The following is a 6,377-nucleotide window of genomic DNA, read 5'->3' on the forward strand; positions in this document are numbered from 1 at the left end:
GATTTATTAACAAATTCCTTTCATTGGTTTAGTCGACATATTTGCTTGTATAATGTGATTCTTTAGGACTACAAAAAATCAGTAATCCTTAGAGATTGCAAAAGTATTCCTCATTTTTTGTTCTTTTTTCAATAGTTTATTTCCAGTCTCCCCATTCTTGGTCTGCTTCACTAGCTCTGTTCTTTTGTCTTGAAATATAGATAATTTCACTAAAGTTTCACACATTTTCAATCTATCTTCTTAGAAGATTATATATCTTTCCTTCAAAAAGACATCTCCACAATACAGCACCCTATAGATCTTATTGCAGACAGGTGTTAAAGTAAGAAGTTTTTTTCACTTTTTCAATACAAAAGACTTAGTCAGGAACTTTGCCTTTTTTGGGTTTAATGAACATAGAAGATATTGTTGTGCGTTTAGATACTACCGCTAGAGAGTCATTGGGTCCTTTGACTGGCCAGATAGTACTACACAGGATTCTTCTCTGGGTAAGACTCGTTTTTCCTTTGCTTACATATACACCGAATAGTCTGGCCTATTCTTTATATATCTTCTCTTTCTTCATACACCTGACTACACTAAGATAGCCGGAAAATTCTTCTTCGTTCCAAGGGCAAACTACTGCACCATAATCGTTCAATGGCTACTTTCCACTTAGTAAGGTTAGAATAGACTCTTTAGCTATATTAGCTATGATAACTAGTTCATCTAGGAGTACACTCCAAAATCAAACCATTGTTTTTAGTCTTAGGTAGGGCCATAGTCTATACTATGATCTTCAATTGTCTTAGGTTAGAGATATTTTGCTTGAAGATACACTCCTGTACACGATTCTATCAGTTTCTTGTTTTCCTTTCTACACTGGGATATTCTCCCTGTTGGACCTCTTGGGCCTATAGCATCTTGCTTTTCCAGCTATGGTTGTAGCCTAGCTAGTAATAATAATAATAATAATAATAATAATAATAATAATAATAATAATAATAATAATAATGATAATAGCACATCTCTGTAGTTCTTCATTAGTGGAAAGGTATATCAGGCCTCGGCATATCTGAAATATAGACATTAACAGAATAGATGGTATTTTGCACATTCACCAGTGAGATTTTCCTTATGTATGGTTCAGGTCTTATGCCTGACTTGCTTCCATCCATGTTGTACTGTATTTGGTCACACAATGAAGAAATGTGTGACGCGATTCCCCATTCCTTTATGCGGTTTGTATACTTGCAACAAAATTGTAGGCGCAATATTTTTATATTAGCCTGCTCATAATGAGACATAAATTAGTTGAGGGAATTTGCACCATACATGGTATAGGGATATCCAGCTAATCTCTGGCATCTTTTTATATCAGTGAGTAAAATTACACAAATGTTGCTTTCTTATATTGGACATCAAGATGCAAATTAACATTGGGTTAATGAGAAGGCCAGGATAAAATCTAGAGAGATTTTATTGTTCAAGTGGAGATTAACCCTCCTTGGTTTGTAATTACATCATTAAGCCTTTGGGGTATAGACTGAACAAGATCCATGCAAATAGAAGGGTTATGCCGAAAACTTTCCCAGGCTTCCCTTGCTGCTTTTTGGAAATCTCCTCTGCAGAAATTTTCATCAGTATTCCAATCTTGAAACACCTTTCCCCACAAACTCTTGATTGGATTCATATCATAGCCCTTGGACGGCCAATCAAGGAACTCGACCTCTGGGTGTTTCCTGACCCATTCTCTGATACCCTTGCTCTTGCGGACAGCACTCCTGTCCAGAACAATTCTGATTGGGTTGGGTGTAGGGAGAGCCATGGTGCGAACTGTAGGCAGTAGAACGTCTTCTAAAATGTGAACGTATTCTCTACTAGCCAGCCTTCTCTCCGTGGTAATCAGTTCTCCCGGTCCATAGGCCCACATCCAATACCAGAATGATATGCTCTTTTGATCTTGAATTATCACCTCTGGAGTCTCATCAAGGGTACAGTCAAACTCTGGCGACTTCTTGTATAGATTGGGTGTCGCCACGCTCTTAGCTGCATAGGGTTTTTCATCAATGAATATAACTTTCATCCAGAAATCAACAGGCATGGCCGAGTACTGAAGCGCAAACCCAAGCCGAGATTCTCTGAGTGCTTGAGGGATCATTTTCCTTTTAGGGAGAACAAATCGGCGAAAATCTTTTTCATACAGGCGACGTCTAGTCGTCTCTGGATGACACTGCAGCAGAAGATGGCGAGTCACTTTAGCAGCTGATCGAGGTGGCTGATTAATTACAGCCGCTAAGATGGCAGCATCCTCTAGCTCTGAAGTGCACCTAGGCCTACCAATGCGCGGTCTAGACTCCAAAGATTTTTCATTCTGCCAGCGAGAGATCCATTTCAGTACAGTCTTCCTTGAAACCCCTGTCTCACACACAATCTCAGTCAAGGACTTCCCAGACTCCCACAGTGAAATTAACCTCTTTCGTCGAGAAAGGGTATCTGAGCTATTCCTTGTAATTTTCGATACCATTTCTGGAAAAAAAGATAGTCACCGATCTTTTCAGTGTGATATTATGATTTTAACTGTAATTGTAGAAGAATTTACTATTTCAGACCTAGTTATATAGGAAAGTTTTTTATGTGTAATGTTTATAAATAAATAATTATTTTCATTATGATATACATTCTAATAGCAGATAATGAGGTACTTCTTTTAACATCTGTAAGATAAGATTTTCCTGCATTCAACATCAACAATATTCAATACATTTAAGCAGTGTAGCACCTACAGGCTGTATGAAATTACATAAATTATATAAATACCAGGATTTAAGATTGATATAAGGGAATCTGCTCAGCATAAACTCTTCATTATTTTGACTGGAGGATTTTGCTACCATGGTCTCCCTCTACTTGGAATAGAGTTCTCTAGCTTGAGAGTACACTCGGGCACACTATTCTATATACTTTTCTTCCTCTTATTATTTTGAAGTTTTTATAGTTTATATATGAAAGATTTATTTTAATGTTGTTACTGTTCTTGAAATATTTTACTTGTGTATTACGTCTCTTGTAGCTTATTTCCTTATTTCCTTTCCTCACTGGGCTACTTTCCCTGTTGGAGCCCTTGAGCTTATAACATCTTGCTTTTCCAACCAGTGTTGTAGCTTAGCAAATAATAATAATAATAATGATAATAATAATAATAATAATAATAATAATAAATAGTTTAAGAGACGAAGTCGTCTCCTGAAGTACCGTAGAAATAGAGGCATCGAGTTCATAGGTTAACTAAAGTTGCTATGTTTTGTTCATAGACAGAAAAAAAATAACTTAAGCTTACTGATTAATTTGATCTCATTAAATTAGCATTTTTGAAATTATATATCTAATTCATTTTGGAGTGTGTTATAGATGAATTTGATATGTTATTATTATTATTATTATTATTAAAAGCTAAGCTACAACCCTAGTTGGAAAAGCAGGATGCTAAAAGCCCATGGGCTCCAAGAGTGAAAAATAGCCCAGGGAGGAAAGGAAATAAGAAAATAAATAAACTACAAAAGAAGTGATAGACAATTAAAATAACATATTTTAAGAACTATAACAACATTAAAACATACCTTTCATTTATAAACTATAAAAAGAGACTTATGTCAACCTGATCCACACACACACACACACACACACACACACACACATATATATATATATATATATATATATATATATATATATATATATATATATATATATATGTGTGTGTGTGTATGTATGTATGTATGTATGTATCTGTTTGTATATGAGTGCAAGAAATTAGGTTAAGCGTTACATAAGCAAGATGGTAATGCCTGTCATTTTGTAATTCTTAATTTCAAATTTACTTTCACCTCTGAGAGTGGATTCTTTATAGACATAAATTTCGACAGCAGAAAAGTCTTAACAACACTTACCTAAAAGCTGACAACTTCTCCCAGCCTTTACTACGAACGATCTCCAAACCCGAGAATTGCAAGACCCGCTAATTAAGTGTCTGCTGTTCTACCAAAAGAGGCGTTTGCTCTGCCAGGAAGTGTCCTATTTCAAGTGTACTGCTTCTCATCTACAAGGTAACAGGACAGAAGCTGGCTCTCCCCAGCGGTTTTAAATGGGTGAGATAGAGAGAGCCTGCGCATGATGACTTAACCTTTAATGAATTTTAAGCTGGGTACACACACGCGTGCAAATGTTCGTGTCGCAAAAAACGCCGGTGTGGATGGAGCCTCGAGCGTACGCACCGTACACATTGTTGTGCATTGTTACGCTACGAGGTCATTCTCACCAATTGTCGATATCATTATTATTATTATTATTATTATTAGCTAAGCTACAACCCTAGTTGGAAAAGCAGGATGCTGTAAGCCCAGTGCTCCAACAGCGAAAAAACATCCCAGTGAGGAAAGGAAATAAATAAACGATATTAGAAATAATTACCAATTAATAAAATATTTTAAAAACAGTAACGAGATTAAGAACTGATATTTTTTCTTGAGAGAGAGAGAGAGAGAGAGAGAGAGAGAGAGAGAGAGAGAGAGAGAGAGAGAGAGAGAGAGAGAGAGAGCCGTAATACAGTTCTACAGTTCTATTTTAAAAACAGTAGCGAGATTAAGAACTATCTTTTAGAGAGAGAGAGAGAGAGAGAGAGAGAGAGAGAGAGAGAGAGAGAGAGAGAGAGAGAGAGAGAGAGAGAGAGAGGTTTATCCAATTACTAAAATTTATCATTTTGAAATGGTTATGATAATTTTACATTATTTTGACATTTTATATAAAAACATTTTTATGATAAGCTTTTTGAAGTATTTCTTCGAAGTTAATATAGAAATCATTTGCTTTTATTTGCTTGGTTGAGGGTACACTTGGGCACACTATTCGTATCTTATTGATCTTCCTCTTGTTCTGTTGAAGTTTTCATAATTTATAAAGAAAATATTTATTTTAACGATACTGTTCTTGAAATATTTTATTTTTCCTTGTTTCCTTTCCTCACTGGGCTATATTCCCTGTTGGAGCCCCTGAGCTCATAGCATTCTGCTTTTCCAACTAGGGTTGTAGCTTAGCAATTAATAATAATAATAATAATAATAATAATAATATAAATATGAATAGTCAATGAGAGTTTATAAAAGACTGCAAGCCTTTCCTTCAATGACTTCAGGACATACTTATTTTTCTTGACACATATAGAAAATTTTTCCTTTTAAAATGACAGTATTTTTTAATGCTTTCCTAAAGAAAAGATTTGTATTTCCTTCAAAACTTCAATTTTCTGTCATTTCCTAAATTTTGGAACCTCATGTCAGCAAGTATTTCACGGCCACTCTACTGTACATATATGCTTGACTGCCACCTTCTTTTATTTTCCTTCATCTTTGTAAAATAATGTATCTAAATGTATGTGGTGGCCGATGTGGTAACGCCCATGACTGGTGAACGCCAGACTGGGGTTCAAGTCCCGCTCAAACTCGTTAGTTTATTTGGTCGCTGCAACCTCACCATCCTTGTGAGCTAAGGATGGGGGATTTGGGGGAGCCTATAGGTCTACCTGCTGAGTCATCAGCAGCCATTGTCTGGCCCTCCTTGGTCCTAGCTTGGGTGGAGAGGGGGCTTGGGTGCTGATCATATGTATATATGGTCAGTCTCTAGGGCATTGTCCTACTTGATAGGGCAATGTCACTATCTCTTGCCTCTGCCATTCATGAGGGACCTTTAGAATCTGGCACTTGTACATTGGCCCTCGTGTGTGTACCCGGCTGTAAATTTTAGTGTTGTCTCATGGGTAATATTACGGTAGAGTCCCACCAGCGCCATTACCACTTGGCAGTACGCAGGAGCAGAGTCAATACAGATAGCATAGGAGCTTGGAGTTTTTATTTTTTCGCGAGCGAAGCGAGCGCACGGTTGATCAAAAACCATTAGATTTCGGTAATATTTCGATAGAGTCGAATGGTTTTTGCTCAGCCGTGCTCTTGTTGGGACTCTACTGTAACATTACCGTCTCATGTTTACGCTATAACAGCACTCGTTCTTTCTGCAACAAAAGATGCCTGCATAAGGTGGCGTTACAAGATTTGTTCTGATGCTTGCAATGTAATCATAGCATGATGAAGGTTTAAAGGCCGCTTATGAATGACAGAGGCAAGGGACAGTGACATTGCCCTATCAAGCTCAAGCAGTACAATGCCCTAGAGACTGACCAATGATATATATATATATATATATATATATATATATATATATATATATATATATATATATATATATATATATATATATATTTATATGTATATATATACATATACAGGTATATATATTTATATATATACATATACATATATATATATATATATATATATATACACATA

Source organism: Palaemon carinicauda, chromosome 2 (assembly GCF_036898095.1).
Source record: "Palaemon carinicauda isolate YSFRI2023 chromosome 2, ASM3689809v2, whole genome shotgun sequence".
Lineage (NCBI taxonomy): Eukaryota > Metazoa > Arthropoda > Malacostraca > Decapoda > Palaemonidae > Palaemon > Palaemon carinicauda.